Raw genomic sequence first — 17,839 nt, forward strand, 5'->3', positions numbered from 1 at the left:
CAGGGAATCAATCCTAGTTCAATGAACAATGCAGGAAAGCATGCCAGGAGCAACACCAGGTTTACCGAAAAATGTGGTGTCAACCTGGTGAAGATACAAGACAGGACTACATGTGAACCAAAAGGCATAAGCAGCAATTAATAGTCAGAGCTGAGTGATCCTATAACCAGTGATCAGATCTAAGCTACACAGTCCTGCCACATCCTCAATGCGAGAGGAGCCCAAAACATCAGTGCAAAAGACAAGGCTAACACATTTTTGACTATCGTCTGCCAGAAGTGCCAAGTGTACTCTCGATCATCAGTAAAGTGACGGAAGGGGGTCATCAACGGTGCAATCAAGCTGCACTTACTCAGCAATAACCTGTTCACAAATGCTCATTTTTGGTTTTGCCAGAGTAACTCAGCTCCTGATTTCATTACAGCCTTGGTTCAAATATTGTCAAAAACGCTGAATGCCAGAGGTGAGATCAGAGAGATTTCACTTCACATCAAGGCAGAATTTGGCCAAGTATGGCATCAAGGAGCACAAGCAAAACTGGAGTCAATGGGAATCAGGGGGGAAACTCTCTGCTGGTTGGAGTCCGGGCAATTTTCCACGTTGTTGGGCAGATGACAATCTTGTAGCTGTACTGGGACAGCTTGGCTGGGTGCACGGCAGATTCTCCAGCACAAGTCTTCAGGACTATTACCAGAATATTGTCAGGGTCCATAACCTTTGCAGTTTCCGGTGCCTTCAGCTGTTTCTTGATATCACCTAGCACAAAAGAAGATGGATGTGACGATTGGAGATCAATCATCCAGGACATCATTGCAGGAGTACCTCAGGGTAGTGTCCCAGGCCCAAACATCTTCAGCTGCTTGATCAATGACCTTCCTTCCATCCTAAGGTCAGAAGTGGGGATGTTTGCTGATGACTGCACATTGTATCATTCGCAACTCCTCAGATAATGAAGCAGTTCATATCCAAATGCAGCAAGACCTGGACAATATCCAGGCTTGGGCTGACAAGTGTCAAGTAGCATTCGCACCACACAAGTGCCAGGCAATGGCCATCTCCAACATTAGTGGTTTAACCATCGCCCTTGACATTCAATGCCATTATCATTGATGAATCCCCACAATCAACATGGGGATTACCATTGACCAGAAACTGAACTGGCCTAGCCATCTAAATACTGTGGCTATCAGCTATGTGTACCAACTACAAGATGCACTGCAGGAACTCACCAAGGTTCCTTCGGCAGCACCTTCCAAACCCACGACTACTACCATCTAGAAGGACAAGAGCAGCAGATACCTGGGGTTTCCACCACACTGGAGGTACCCTCCAAGTCACTCACCACCTGACTTGGAAATATATCGCCATTCCTTCACTGTCGCTGGGTCAAAATCCTGGAACTCCCTCCCTAACTGCACTGTGGGTGTACCTACACCTCAGGAACTGCAGGAGTTCAAAAAGGCAGCTCACCACCAGCTCCTCAAGGGCAAGCAGGGGTGGGCAATAAATGCTGACCTAACGAGTCACGCCCAAACCCACAAGAACAAAGAACAGTACAGCACAGGAACAAGCCCTTCGGCCCTTTAAGCCTATGCCGGTCATGGAGCCTGTCTAAACTAACAGCTTCTGCACTTCCAGGTTGCGTGTCCCTCTATTCCCATTTTAATCATGTATTCGTCAAGATGCCTCTTAAATGTCGCTATCGTATCTGCTTCCACCACCTTCCTTGGCAGCGAGTTCCAGGCACTCACCACCCTTTGTGTAAAAGATTTGCCTCGCACATCTCCTCTAAACTTTGTGTTTGAAAGGACAGGGTAGAAATAACTTTATGCTGTATTTAATCTGTACTGTACCTGTCCTGGGAGTGTTTGAAGGGACAGGGGAGAGGGAAATTATTATTTTTTCAATCAATTTCCTTATTGAAAGTTACTGGGCGGGATTCTCTGATCCTGAGGCTAAGTGTTGACGCTGTCGTAAACGCCATCGCGTTTTACGACGGCGTCAACAGGCCCCCAGGAGCAGCGATCCTGAGCCTTAGAGGGGGCCAGCACAGCACTGGAGCGACTCACGCAGCTCCGGCTGCCAATTCCGGCGTCAAATGGGCGGCGTGGGTCTGCGCATGTGCGCTGCGGCCGGCGTGAATTCGCGCATGCGCGCTACGACCGGCGCAAACTCGCGCATGCGCGCTAGCTTCCTTCTCCGCGCCGGCCCCGACGCAACATGGCAGAGGACTACAGGGGCCGGCATGGAGTAAACGGGGCTGGTTTAGCACAGTGGGCCAAACAACTGGCTTGTAATGCAGAACAATGCCAGCAGCGCGGGTTCAATTCCCGTACCGGCCTCCCCGAACAGGCGCCGGAATGTGGCGACGAGGGGCTTTTCACAGGAACTTCATTGAAGCCTACTTGTGGCAATAAGCGATTATTATTATTATAATTATTAAAAGAGGCCCCCACAGGGAGAGGCTGGCCCGCCGATCGGTAGGCCCCGATCGCGGGCCAGGCCATGGTGGAGGCCCCCTCCGGGGTCGGATCCCCCCCTACCCCCCACCAGGCCGCCCCCCCCCCGCCGGTTGGACGCCGAGGTCCCGCTGGGTAAGACGACATGTGAACGGCGGCGGTGGCCGGCGCCGCGCCGACCGCGCCGGTGCCAATGGCGCTGATTCTCATCACTGGAGAACTGGCGGACCGGTGTCGGTGCGGCGTCGCGTGAATCGCGCCCGGCCCGGCCCCGGGAGATCAGAGAATCCCGCCCACTATTCAATCTGTTTTGATTGTTTTTTTCAGGTCGTGCTTACTGTGTTAAAGAATAAATTCTTCTCAAGGTACAAGTCTCTATTTTTAGCAATTACCTTAAATCTCATGCCAATGGTAAGAGGTCCTACTTCTGAAGAACCTTTCATGACTTTGAACAACTCTATTAAATCTTGCCGTAACCTTCTCTGCTGTAGGGTGAATAATACCAGTTTCTCTAATCGCTACTTTAACTTAGTCCCTCTCTGGCTCCATTCCGAGGTATAAAAATGCAGCCCAATAAACAACGTCAGCCACAATGCCAATCTTCAGGAGATGAGCAAATGGACAAAGAAATCCCCACACATCAATGTGTAACTTGATTTATTGTTAGATAATATATTGAAAATGTTTTGTGAAAGGGAGGCAGTTGTCTAATAATATCAGACGCCTATTAAATGTTATTATGACATTGTCTCAGGGTAGGATGCTGGAGGGTGTGGTGGCTGTGGATGCACAGAAAACTTTTGATTGGGTTGAGTGGAATTATTTGGGTTTTGGGCCAACATTCATCTCATGGGTTAGATTGATGTCCACATAATAATAATCTTTATTGTCACGAGTAGGCTTACATTAACACTGCAATGAAGTTACTGTGAAAAGCCTCTAGTCGCCACATTCTGGAGCCTGTTCGGGTACACGGAGGGAGAATTCAGAATGTCCAAATTACCTAACAGCAAGTCTTTCGGGGCTTGTGGGAGGAAACTGGAGCACCCGGAGGAAACCCACGCAGACGCGGGGAGGACATGCAGACTCCGCACAGACGGTGACCCAAGCCGGGAATCAAACCTGGGACACTGGTGCTGTGAAGCAACAGTGCTAACCACTGTGCTATCGTGCCAGCCCCCACAGCTATGTTAAGACTAATTTGGTTAGCTCGGGGTATTTCCGACTATTTAGGGACATGAGACAGGGCTGTCGGTTATCCCCACTTCTGTTCGCATTAGCAATAGAACAACTGGCTATTGCACTTCGAGCTTCTCTGGAATGGTCAAGTATTGTTAGAGGGAGTAGAGAACATAGAGTTTTGCTATATGTGGACGATTTATTGTTATATATAGTGGTTTGCATTGGTGGTTCAGTGGTAGAATTCTCGCCTGCCACACGGGAGGCCCGGGTTCGATTCCCGGCCAATGCATCGCAGCTCTTTTGGGCAGCACTGCATAGTGGTTAGCACAATTGCTTCACAGCTCCAGGGTCCCAGGTTCGATTCTCGACTTGGGTCACTGTCTGTGCGGAGTCTGCAACTTCTCCCCGTGTGAGTGTGGGTTTCCTCCGGGTGCTCCGGTTTCCTCCCACAGTCCAAAGATGTGCAGGTTAGGTGGATTGGTCATGATAAATTGTCCTTAGTGTCCAAAATTGCCCTTAGTGTTGGGTGGGTTTATTGGGTTATGGGGATAGGGTGGAGATGTGGGCCTGTGTAGGGTGCTCTTTCCAAGAGCCGGTGCAGACACGATGGGCCGAATGGCCTCCTTCTGTACTGTAAATTCTATGATATATCTAACCCATTGAAATGTATGGATAAGATTACGAATATATTGGAAAAATTTGGAATCTCCTCAAGCTATAAATTGAATAGAACAAAAAGTGAACAATTTCCAATAAATATCCTGGGGGGAGACAGATTTAAGTATCTTCCATTCAAACTAACCAAAAATAGATTCAGGCACTTAGGTATTCAGGTGGCTCATAACTGGGCCACAATGTGTAAATGGAATCTTTGACAGGCCTGGTGGAGGGGGTAAATGGTGATTTTAAAAGGTGGAATACCCTTCCACTCCCATTAGCTGAATGGGCACAAACCATCAAACTGAACATCGTAAAATATTTATTTGTGTTTCAATCCCTCCCGATGTTCCTACCAAAGGCATTCTTCGATAAAATGGATATAATAATTTTGTATTTTAAGGGTCTGGTAAAACTCCACAAACTTGTCAGGTGTTTTTACAAAGGAATCGGCGGGTAGGAGGATTGGCATTGCCCAATCTTTTGTATTATTATTGGGCGGCAATGGTGGGGAGAGGAAGAAGCGGAATGGGTACAGGTGGAGGAAGCATCGTGTAAGGGGGTGAGCTTGAAGGCTTTAGTTACGGCCCACTCCCATTCATGCCAGGGACGTTTACAGAAAGTTCTGTGGTGGCATTTTCCTTAAAAGTCTTGTGCCAATTGAGACTGCATTTTGGTTTGAGAAACCTGTTGGTGCTAGCCCCTATTTATAGAAACCACCGATTCACCCCGGCAAGATTGGATAGAACATTTAAACAGTGGAATGGGGGGGGCCTTAAGACAGACGGAAGACTTGTTCTTAGAAAGTAGGTTTGTGAACTTTGGAGAATTGAGGGAGAAACACAAAATGCAGAGGGGGGAGAAGTTTAAATATCTTCAATAATGAAATTTGGTGAAAAGGGAGTTGTCCTCTTTCCCTCAACTACCGGATAACAACCTGCTGGATGAATTCCTCTTGGCAGATGAGTTGAGGGATGGAGAGTTGCTGACATTTAAAGATGGCTGGTGGACACAAAGAAAACACTGATTGAGGAGATGAAACAAAACTGCGAGGAAGAGTTGGCTATGGCATTGGAATGGGGGGATATGGAGTGAAATTATGCACAGGGTCAATATTACATCTTCATCTGCGAGGATGAGCTTGATACAATTCAAGGTAATACACAGGGCCCATGTGACAGATTCTTCACACAGGTAGAAGATAAATGTGAGAGTGGAAAGCAGGATGAACAAACCATGTCCACATGTTCTGGTCATGTTCACGATTAGTGGGGCTTTGGAACTCGGTATTTAAAACATTAACAAAAATAGTGGAGGTGGAAATATTACCGGGATCTCTTGAGGCAATCTTTGGACTGTTGAAGTACCAGACTAATAGAATAGAGAGGAGCCGATGTGGTGCCTTTTGCCACATTGATCGCTCGGAGGTGAATTTTATTGGAATGGAAGTCAGAAGTGATGCGCTAAGCGTCAAGAACCACAAAGACATGTGAGACTTTAACTCAGGCTTTAATATACTACATGGGAGACTTCCCCGACACAGACGACCCCAGACAGAATGGGGCCGGTCCCAGAAGAGGGTTCTTATACTAACTCCCGGGGGAGTGGCTAAGGCGGAGCTCTCCGTGGCCAGGTCGGGTTACCTACCAGTGACCGAACCTCTGCAGAGCTACAGTACAATACACAGTATTACAGGGCCACGTTACGCACAACTATTATATACTAGGTACAATGGTAGGGAAGTACAGTGGTGTATCACCACAAGAAGATCTGCCAAAAATATCGACATGGTTGGGAGATGTTGTGGAATTCCTTAACTTGAGAAAATTAAGTTTGCCCTTTGTGGCTCAGATAATAATAATAAGAATCTTTTATTGTCACAAGTAGGCTTCAATGAAGTTACTGTGGAAAAACCCCTTGTCGCCACATTCCGGCGCCTGTTCGGGGAGGCCAGTACGGGAATTGAACCGGCGCTGCTGGCCTTGATCTGCATTACAAGCCAGCTGTTTAGCCCACTGTGCTAAATCAGCTGGGGGATTCTGGACAAGATGGAAGTAGTTGTTGTCTCTATTTACAGATCTGTTTGTTACAGCAGGTAAGGGGAGGTTGGGGGGGGGGGGGGGGGGGGGGTCAGTGGGAGAGAACAAGAGAAAGGTTTAATGAAAATAAGGGGGGGGGAAATCTCAAATTAGAACTGTATTTTGTTTATTTTGTTATTGAATGATTGTTTGTATGTATGTATATCCTGCTTTGAATACAAATAATTTTTAAAAATGCTACACAAACATCACTCTCCTAAATGCCATACCGCAGTTACACTTTGTTACTGATGCAAAAATAACCTTAAAATGCCATGAGTTTGTGAAACTGAGGACAACATTCCAATCTGCAAAGTTCCCTCACCAAACACCAATTACGTTCAAACTCACTCAAGGTTTGAACGTGTGGCTATGTTTAAATCTTTGCAATAGAACAATACAATGTACATTATTCTGTACTTTTCCTGGGAGTGTTTGAAGGGACAGGGTAGAGGGGACTCTTTGCTGTATCGAATCTATACTGTACCTGCCCTGGGAGTGTTTGAAGGGACAGTGTGAAGGGAACATTATGCTACATCTGACCTGTGCTTTATCTGCCCTGGGAGTGTTTAATGTGACAGCGTAAAGGGAGATTCCTCCTATCTGTGAAACTCTCTTCCTCTTGTCCCATCTCATCACGATTGTTAAATATTCCACTCTAATGACTTTGATCCCTGCCTAACCTCCAGGAGCCTGCCAGCAGCTACAATGAAGTTGGAGTGGGGTGACTCATAGGCCTGTGGGAGTGCATCTCCCGCTGTATAATATACTCAGTATTCGCTGCAATGTTTCTGGTGACAGCCAGTTTGGTGTTTGTACAGATTCCTCCCCCTCCTCTGGGATTCAATCCCAAACCTCTTGTTCCTCCAGCACTTTGCCTTTCCAGTGAGCAACCTTAAAATGTCAGGGTTAAAGAAAAATAATCACCAATTAATTGGGGGGCAAATGTCCTGAATTACCCCACAATACTCAATGATAGAAAGGGAGATACCTGTGTCTGGGCCGCAGTTGCCCTGCTTTACAGCTTTTATGGCTGCCTTTTGAGCTATTGTGAGCAACTGGTTGCAAGCTCCACTGCTGCACTGGAAACAATCCATAACACTTGGGCACAGGACAGGATTTAAATAATTTAAATCACTCATTATCTATTTGTGGATATTAATTGGCACAGATCTATGTTTGCTAGAAATGTCAGATGGAGGCAGCCTAAGAGAAGACATTGGAGTTTTATGTGAAATCACCGTGTACTCCCCCTGCAGAGGTATCGTGAACTTTGCCGATGGCGGCACCGTGACCTCCCCCGGTAGAGTCACCATCACCTCCCCATGTAGGTTCACTGAGCACTCAGCAGTAGAGTCACTGCGACATTTCCCCGGTGCTGTCGTCGTGACCTTTTCCCGGTGCCGACACCGTGACCTTTCCCCGGTGCCGGCACCATGGCCTTTCTCCGGTGCTGTCATCATGACTTTCCCCGGTGTCATTGCTGTGACCTTTCCCCCGGTGCAGTCGCCATGACCTTTCCCCAGTGCCGTCACCGTGACCCATGAGGGAATTCTGCTTCACATGGAAGTCTTTCCTTCACTTCCACTTTGTCTTCAATTTACCATCCATTGAGGTCATGGGTCACCAGTGAAAAGCAGAATGTTTGAGTAGTTCTACTGGCATTGGGTACAGAAATGGTTTGTAACCAGTATTGGAGCCGCTTTACCATATTCTTCCCCCTGTGCATCTTCCACAGTGATAGCAAGATTACATTGCGCAGGACCCCAGTTGAAGAGATGGTCTTTAGTTCCATCAAAGGCAGTGACAGGTCAGTTCTGCTCAATATCTACCAAGTTGGGGTCATTATAACCTCACCTACCCCAAGGGAAAAATTACACAATTTTACTTTCCATGAACAGCGCATTACCCCTCAATGAATTCATTCAATCATGGTGAGTAAATTCTTGATGAATGAAATCTGTTCAAATTAAGAATTCCTCTCAAAAAAGCTGGGAAGGAGACTAACAACAATAAAATATTGAAGGCCAGTCAGTCAGTCAGTCCTCATTAATATTACAGTCAATCTGAGTGTAACTGTGTCCCCACCCCCATGCCCATCAGTGTCAGCTACAGCTGTCAGTGGTACTCTCACTGTTAACAGTCATAGCTGAATGACGGCCCCATGTCTCTACCTGGCAACAATACAGCTTGAACAATGGCTATAAAAAAATACAGCATTTTGCAAAATAAACTTGAAAAATTTCTCCCAATACCTCATACACTGGGAGTCTGGTCCCTGTAAGATATGAGCTGAAGGAGAAACATTTGAAAAATTTGAACCCAGAAGATGGTCAAGTCCCACTCCAGCAGAGACTTGTACCTATAACCTCTAACAACAATCTCAGTTAAGTACCGAGGCAGTGCTCTACCCCTTTCAGAGGTACCGTCCTTTGGATGAGGCAATGCAACAAGACCCAGCTTAATCTCTTGGGTAGAAGCAAAAGATCCCACAGCACTAATTTGAAAAAGGGCAGGGAGTTCTCCCATGTTCCTGGCCAATATTTATCCCTTAACCAACGTTACTAAAATACAGTTATTCGGCCATTGCCACACTGAGTTTGAGCGAGCTAGCTGTGCAAAATTGCTTGCTACGTTTCCAATATTACAATAATGATTACACTTCAAAAGTACATCATCAGCTGTAATGGTAGTGAAAGAGGCTATATAAATGTTAATTATCCTATTGCTTCCTTAGTCTTACAATAAAACAACCAGGACCTATCAATCATCCCTCAGTATTCTAGTGCTACATTACAATATAGCAAACAGGACCTCTCGATCAGCCCTTGGTATTAATTTGATAGGAACTTGCCAAGTGTTTACATCAAAAACCATTCTTGATGCAAACAAAAAACATCGAGGCAGACGATCGAATGAAAATTTCAAAACTGGAATTGCGAGAGTTTTGTTAGGTAAGGGCATTGAGGATACGGAATCAAGGCAGATGAATAGAATTACGATGCAGATCAGCTATGATCTAATTAAATGGTCAAACCTGTTCGAGGGATTGAATGGTCTCCCCTGTATCCACGATACAGTGTCTGGGATTTCAGTTATTTGAGATGTGGTCAACACCCAGTTAAAAGCATTGATTCAGGACACATTCAGAATTGAATAAGCAAGTGACCCGAATAGATAAGAATCAGAGAGACACAGCTTTCTGGCACCTTGGTGGATAACCACACCATCCATTGTGATACAGAGCCACACATGCCAAAAGAATTGCACGTGAAATACCTAGTCCATTCTAAGCTTGAGATGTCAGCTGGGGCAGTTGTAGAGTCATCAGTGACCCAGAATGAAGGCATGGGTTTATCCACTAATTACTATCATGTGATATTCCTGTGTTGGGCATCAGCCGTGCTTCCGCAATGGTTGAATAGTCTGCCAAAACTCACTGTTGAGACTCACAGTGAAAGCCGGCTAGCATCTACCCAGCAAGAAACAGCACCTTCAGGAGAGGAGGAGACCTCTACCCCATTGAGTGTCAAAACCTTCAGGAAGGGGCTGGAATCCAGTGGCAGAACATCATCTTGCGAGTTGGTGGGGGTGGGGTGGGTAGGGGGGACAATGAAGTTGGGCATCTGAAATATGCGCAGGACGCACACATACTCTAGGGCAACACGGTAGCATTGTGGATAGCACAATTGCTTCACAGCTCCAGGGTCCCAGGTTCGATTCCCGGCTTGGGTCACTGTCTGTGCGGAGTCTGCACATCCTCCCCGTGTGTGCGTGGGTTTCCTCCGGGTGCTCCGGTTTCCTCCCACAGTCCAAAGATATGCAGGTTAGGTGGATTGGCCATGATAAATTGCCCTTAGTGTCCAAAATTGCCCTTAGTGTTGGGTGGGGTTACTGGGTTATGGGGATAGGGTGGAGGTGTTGACCTTGGGTAGGGTGCTCTTTCCAAGAGCCGGTGCAGACTCGATGGGCTGAATGGCCTCCTTCTGCACTGTAAATTCTATGAAATTCTATACTCACACAAGCATTCGCACAAACTCGCACAAGCACACCTGGACGGATACACAGTCGGGGTACTCCATTACACCAGCACGAACAATATATTTAAGGCCACAATGCACTGACATATATCGACAGAAGCCAACAAATAGAATACCTGTAAAACTGTAAATATTCACGAAAGGTGCACCGAGGGTGTGGACGGTGTTGGCCATTATCCAAGACCCGTGGTAGCTGGTCAGAATCCTGTCCTTCTCTATCGCCTCACATTTATTTGTGTGCAGTCTGAACAGGCTGTCTGTATGTACATCAAACCCCACTCAACAGGATGCGACAGGAGTGGATGACTAACAACTCATTCTCCCTGACTCAGAAGAGCTATGATTAAAATAAAATCACAGGGCACAAAGACAACAATATCCCCTATTCAGACCCAAACTCACCTCAACCCTATCACCTCCAAAATATCAGAGAAAATCACCTTTGCAATTATTTGTTCATTCTCCTGCCTGTTTCCGGCTTTTGTTATTTTGACTATTTTTTCTTTTAAGTGCTGATGACATCAATGGGGGAAGGCGGTTTGGAGAATTTCCTGAGCTTTGTGTGAGTGCAAGGGAGGGGGAGTTAAATGTAGAGTGAGCTGATGCCATGGTTTGCTTAATCATCGCTGTCCCGACTCCCAGTGAATGCTGTGTGAATGCTTACGCTTTACCTCCAGAAGTAGAACCAGAACCTCGTGGCACCTGTTTTGTGGGCATTAAAAAGGGCACAAATGCCCAAGTTAGGGGTCCTGCCTCTGCGCCTGGGGAATGTTGAAAACACATTTCTTGCCGTTTTGCTACGGACACTGGCGTTAATCTAAAGCAGACTTGAGGAACCTTGAATATTTTAATGATTATGATAACATTAACTCCTAATTAAGGACACTGTAATATCCCACACGGGGTCTACGGGGTGGGAATGCTGGTCTTCCCATGATCCTTGCACAGCACCAGCTCCCCCGCTAAGGGCGGGATATCTAATTACCTATGGTATATAAGGTTGGGCAGTAAGGGACCAACCAGAGAAGTACCCTGCGGTCCTATCACCACTGAGGGATTTGGTGTGGCAAGGGGTGCGGTCAACAGGAGACCCTGTTGACAATGGCGGGAGCAGAAGATCCCGCCGCTGGACACTGTCCAGCCGCCCTCTGCCGCTGCAGAGCACAACGCGGATGGGGAGGGCAATCCCACCCCTGGACTCCAAAACCATCAGTCTCTCTATCTGCACGATCTGCTCCCTCTATAACTTGAAAATTTTGATCTAATCTTCCCTTAACCTTCTGTATTCCAGCAAATACAACAATAGTTTGTGTTGTCTGTCCTCATAAACTAACCCTTGGAGTTCACTATAATTCAGGTAAATCTAAGCTGTGCTCCCTCAAAGGCAAATATCTTTTATCCCCCAAGGTGTGGATTCCCAGAATTTCTCACGTGGTCTAAACTGGGCTTTCTATCTCTTGTCTTTGACTCCTTAATTATAATGACCAGTATTCCACTGGCCTTTTAATTATTTGCTGTACCCTGTTCATGAGGTTTTAATGATCTATGTACTTGGTCATCACCGCCCCCCCGTCCCCCCGTAATCTCTTGGGTCTTCCACTCTTTCTCTCTCTTCGCCATTTAGTAAATACTCTGTCCACCTTCTTCTGTCTAATGTGGAGAAGACATTTTCTTCCCTACAGAAGCTCCTTCAGTCTCTGCTCAAAACTCCACTCCTTCGCTACTGAGTCCATCCCTCTTCCTGTTAACTGTCTGAGGTTAAACCAGCCTGGTCGGAACCTTGGTGTCATACTTGACTCCGAGATGAGCTTCCAATCACCTATCCACATCATCACAAAGACTGCCTATTTCCACCTTCATCAACATGCCCAGACTCTGCCACTGCCTCAGATCATCGACGACAAAATCCTTCATCTATGCCTTTGATCCTTGTACACTTGACTATTCCAATGTGCTGTTTTCAACCCTCCATAAACTTGAGATCATCCAAAACCCTACTGCCCTGTCCTTACATACACCAAATCACATTTATTTATTATCCTGGTGCTCACTGCTCTACATTGGGATGTTGCTGAACAGGAGCAAATTTCAAAATGTTCAACCTTGATGGCCTCATGCCTTCCTGTCACTGTAATCTCCTCAGACCCCACACTCTCCCAGATATCTGTGCTTGTCTAATTCTGGCCTCTTGAGCATACCCAACTTTAATTGCTCCATCATTGCTGGCCATCCCTCAGCTGCTCCAGAACGTCCTCCCTAAAACTCACCACCTCTCTGCCTCTTTTTCTTCCTTTAGGATGCCCCTTAGAATCAGTGACCCTTCTCACTGACCATCAGTGACAATCACTGACTTCCACTGACCACTCAGGATGTCATCAATCAGCCCTGATGTCATGAGCGTCTCCAGGTATAGTGAGTGTGATTAGCTTCTAGGTTCTGTTACACAAGTAACAAGCTCTTCATAACCCACCTGAACCAGAAAATGATCAGCAACAGGTTGAACTCTTTCCCTCTGATATTAACCCCTTCCTTACCTGTATCGGACTGCAGACAATGAAAGTTCAATGAAACTGTGGGGGTGGAGTTCAGAGAAAGACACCGCGAGCACCTTCAAATGTCTTCAGAGCGTGTGCTGTTAGCAATCATTACATCGTTGCCATGGAGATATTAAGGAGTTATGCTGAATACCAGTTGAGTTACGGCAATGAAGAGATTTTAAAGCAAATGAAGTACTGGGGTATCGTGCTCCCACCTTCTTTTTGTTCTTGTTTCCATGGTGCCACCTTGGAAACACAGAACGCTCTTTTTATTCACAATATACTTGAATCCCGGTCCTAACTCCAACTCCCTTCAGAATATCTTCTTGTCGAATCGCAGTAAATTATTTTGAAGCATAATGACGGGTATTATGTCAGCAATATCCCACAGAGTTAATCTGACGAGCATTGGGCAGGGGAACACCCTTGATATGAACAGGCAGATGTGGCCTTGGTTTAATCTCTGATCTGAAGGGCACCGCTTTCAACAATGCACTGCATCGCAGTGCTGGCCTAGATTAGATGCTCAAGACCTAGGACCGAGGCCTTGACCCAATGACCCTCTGGTCACAGCACAAGTCAACCAGGCACCACCATTTAAGACAGATAATGAGGAATTTCTTCTCTCAGAGGGTAGTGAATGGGTGGAATTCTATACTACAGAGGACTGTAGAGACTGGGTCGTTTAGTACGTTCAAGGCTGAGACAGACAGATATTTAATCAGTAAGGGAATGAAGGAATATTGGGAAAAGGCAGGAAAGTGGAGTTGAGGATTATAGCAGAGCAGCCGTCTCACTGAATGGAGGAACAGACATGATGGGCTGAATGGCCAACATCTGCTCCTATGTCTTATGGTTTTATGGTCTTATGCTGTTGTTTTCTGCTGAATTTTAGGATAACTTCCTGGTTTGAGTCCATATTGACTAGAACTGGATGCAAACTAGCACAAACAGGCTTGTCCAGCCTAGATTTGAACAAAGTACTGGAGGTGAAAGGTCAATACCCAAGGCCAATTTAGTTTGGTCGCTTGATCCGGCCCCAGAAAATGTCTTAATCCTCCAGCTACTAAAGAGAAGTTCTGAACCTCTGTTTGGTGGTCAGTGGAAAACAGATAATCTGTGGGTCAAAGTTTCAGAAAAAGGAAAGGCAGAAATCCAATCCTTTAAACAAGCTGCAGATTGTTGTGATCCTTGCTCAGAATTCACTGGCTGCGAAGAACCTAGGATGATTTCCTCATTATAAGGAGATTCCACAATCCTACAAGGAAATTATTCTGAGAATTTCCAGACCCGCTGTGTGTCATCAAACATTCCCAGGGCAGGTACAGCAGGGGACAACACAGAATAAAGCTTGCTCTGCACTATCCCATCAAATACTCCCAGGGCGGATACATTCTTGATTAACACAGTAAAGCTCATTTTACACTGTTCCATCAAAACACTCCTAGGGCAGGTACAGCACAGATTAGATATAAAGTGAGGATCCCTCGAAACTAATCCATCAAACATTCCCAAGGCAGGAACATGATTAGATACCGAGTTAATCCTCCTTTACCCTGTTCTGTCAAGCACTCTGGGAGCAGATATCTCAGGGGCCAGAGAGAGAGTAAAGCTCCCTCTGTACTGTCCCACCAAACACCCCCATGGATCACCATCTTGATTGTATGAGCAACACCCTTAACAAACCTCTCACCGTGTTTTAGAAGAATCCAGAATGTGGGTACCTCCATACCTTATCTCTTTGCAGCAACAAAGGAACATAACGGGAGAGAAAACTGGTGATCAGAGTTGAGGCAGAAAAAGAAGATTTTCATCGACTAACATCAGGAACAATGGAAGATACTTGTGGCTGGACCCGAACACACACAAACGTTGGGCAAAGCACTGCTACCGATATGAAGGTTTAACAAAAGTTTGCGACAGCAACTGTGAGTGAGAAGACTGACAGTCGGGGGAGTCTTGTGAAGCTACTCGGACCACTACTCGTGCGAAAATTCAAAATACTCAGGCATAAAAGGGAAACAATTCCTGGTTGCGTGTTAAAGGCATTTTTTGTGCCATGCTTCCCAACACTGCTGGAGACCTCAGGGGCCAGGATCCAAAAGAATGGTGGGAACAATGGGCGCCATGGAAGCGTTTTATGGTGATTATGAAACATGGAATTCAGATGAAGAAATATTCCAATTGTTTTTAATAGTTAATCACACATCAGAGGACCTGAAGGTCATTTCTCAGCACAGTTGGCCGCATAACGTTTATGGTGCGATAGAATATTGTCCACCCAGAAAAATCAGAAAACAAGTCCTTCAGTGAATTCATGAAACTTTTAGAAGGACGTTTGTCTCCTAAACCATTACTGATTGCATGAAGGTTCTGACTTAGATTGATGTTGTGAATTTTGTACAGCACTGGATGATACTCTTCAAGACAGGCTGGCTTGTGGGTTACAATTCAGAAGCAATGCAAAGGAAGCTGCTCACTTTGAGTGATTTAATTCTAAAAGTTGCTGTGGAAGTTGTCACACCTAAGGAACTTGCAATTAGAGAAGCTTCACAGAAAGGACTGGAGTGAAGATCCAAAAAATGATTACCTCAAGGAACAAGGTAGCAAAGGCGCAACTGTGTCACCATTGTGCAGGTTGGACAATCTGCGGGGAATGCTGGAATAATTCGAATACATGCAAGACCCGTGGCTAGAAGGACTATATTGGCTAGACATGTTGGGCTCAGAAAATGTCTTCTACACCAAGAAGAACAACACAATTAAACAATCTTTTACAGGAATATCTGCAGAGTGTGGCTACTGAATCACAGTCGTGTCTACAAAGTAGAGGATGAAACTCAAGATCACTCCAAAGAGAGAGAAACTGAGGAATTGCAAGAGCTGAAGCTAAGTGTTTTGCAATGCAGTGATCAACGACATTTTTGGGCATATCCAAAACTTGAAGGTCATGAAATTAAAATGGAAGTGGATACGGGCGCAAAATAGCTAATACCTGAGACAATGTATCATCAAAAGCTGAGGCAGCTGTCTTTAAAACTGTCAAATGTGATCCTGAGAATGTATACTGAAGATGTTGTACAATTAAAGGGATTCATTATGGTGAATGTTGAAGCAAATGTGCAGATGGCAAAGTTGCCTCTTTGCATTGTCTGTGGAAGCTTTCCTGTTCTATTTGGCAGAGCATAGTTGGCTAATATTAGGCTTAACTGGGAAACAATCAATCAGTGGATTCAAGGAGCAACTTGAAACAACTTCTGAAGTATGAGAAGATGTGCGAAGATTTACTAGGCTCTATGACTGGAGTTGAGCGACACATGAAATGAAATGAATGAAAATCACTTATTGTCACAAGTAGGCTTCAATGGCTTTACTGTGAAAAGCCCCTAGTCACCACATTCCGGCGCCTGTTCAGGGAAGCTGGTACGGGAATTGAACCGTGCTGCTGGCCTGCCTTGGTCTGCTTTCAAAGCCAGCGATTTAGCCCAGTGTGCTAAACCAGCCCCTGAAAATCAAATAAGATCACACACCCAAATATCTCAAAGCTAGGACCGTACCATATGCATCAAACCTAAAGTTGAAGAAGAACTAGAATGGTTAGTAAAGACAGGAGTCATTGAACCTGTTGCTACTGGTGTTTGGGTGACACCAACCGTTCCTGGATTAAAACGGGATGGTTCAGTAAGAATTTATGGAGATTTAAAAACTACTTTATCCAGTTTTGTACGCAGATCATTATCCACTGCTGCTGATCAGAAACTTGTTTGCTGGATTTTCCGGAGGACAGAAATTCAGTAAAATTGATCTTTTACAGGAATATCTGCAGAGTGTGGCTGCTGAATCACAGTCACTACTCACCACAGTGACACACAAAGGTCTGTTTCGCCACAGAAGACTTCTTTTAGTAATAATATCTGCTCCTCCTCTTTTTCAAAGATCCATGGATCAAATTCTAAGTGGATTGAATGGAGTGCAATGATATTTAAATGACATATTCATCACCGGTTCAAGTGAGCAGGGACACTTGGAGAATTTGTAAGCTACCCTGAAGTGGTTACAGCGCCACAATCTGAGTGTTAAAAGGAAAAGTGCGACTTTTTTATGTCATCCATAAATTACCTAGGTCATATCATTGATAACGATGGCTTACACAAGGAGCTGAAGGAAATGTCTGCAATCTTAGAAACACCACGTCCTCAAACTGTGACACAATTAAGATAGTGTTTAGGATTGATCAATTATTATGGTAAATTTGTGCCGAATTTGGCAACATGATTTAAACCATTACATATTTTGCGATGTGTCAAACGGGCACGTCGCTGGTCAGAAGAATGTGAGAATGCAGACAATGAAGTGAAAAAAGCTTTGCTGAAGTCAGAGCTGTTGGTTTATTATAATCCAAAAATGAAGCTGCAATTAGCTTGCGATGCCTCACCCTGTGGGGTTGAAGCAGTCGTCTCGCACATTGTGCCTTCAGGAGAGGAATGACCTACAGCATTTGCGTCAAAAACTCTGATTGGCGCAGAAATGAATTGTTCACAGCTAGATAATGAGGTTTTGAGCATCATTTTTGGTGTACGGAGACTCCACCATTACCTTTATGGGCATCATTTTACTCTTTTGACGGATCATTGAATCTTGACTACAATCATTGGGCCGTATAAAGGTATACCTTCTTTGGCAGCTAGTAGATTACAAAAATGGTCAGTGGTATTGTCGACACACACTTAGATATCCAGTATCACAAGTCCGAGCAGCGTGCAAATGCCAATGATTTATTACGATAGCCGCTACAAGTCAAGTATGACCCAGAAGAAAATGTCATCAACATCCTGGGCGGATTCTCTCAGCCCGGGGCCGGGCCAGAGAATCCCCGCGACCGGCGC

The 17,839-nt window shown here is 45.5% G+C and overlaps 1 protein-coding gene and 1 non-coding gene across 6 annotated transcripts in view; one reads left to right on the top strand and one right to left on the bottom strand.

Annotated features, from left to right (window-relative positions):
- LOC140387908 (SH3 and multiple ankyrin repeat domains protein 3-like) overlaps positions 1-17,839 on the bottom strand; it is a 1,536,301-nt gene that overhangs the window by 1,447,597 nt on the left and 70,865 nt on the right. The window lies entirely within an intron of this gene.
- trnag-gcc (transfer RNA glycine (anticodon GCC)) lies at positions 3,860-3,930 on the top strand. The gene has a single exon. It is a non-coding gene; the product is annotated as a tRNA-Gly (tRNA).

This window comes from Scyliorhinus torazame, chromosome 13, assembly GCF_047496885.1.
Source record: "Scyliorhinus torazame isolate Kashiwa2021f chromosome 13, sScyTor2.1, whole genome shotgun sequence".
NCBI classification, from domain to species: Eukaryota; Metazoa; Chordata; class Chondrichthyes; order Carcharhiniformes; family Scyliorhinidae; genus Scyliorhinus; species Scyliorhinus torazame.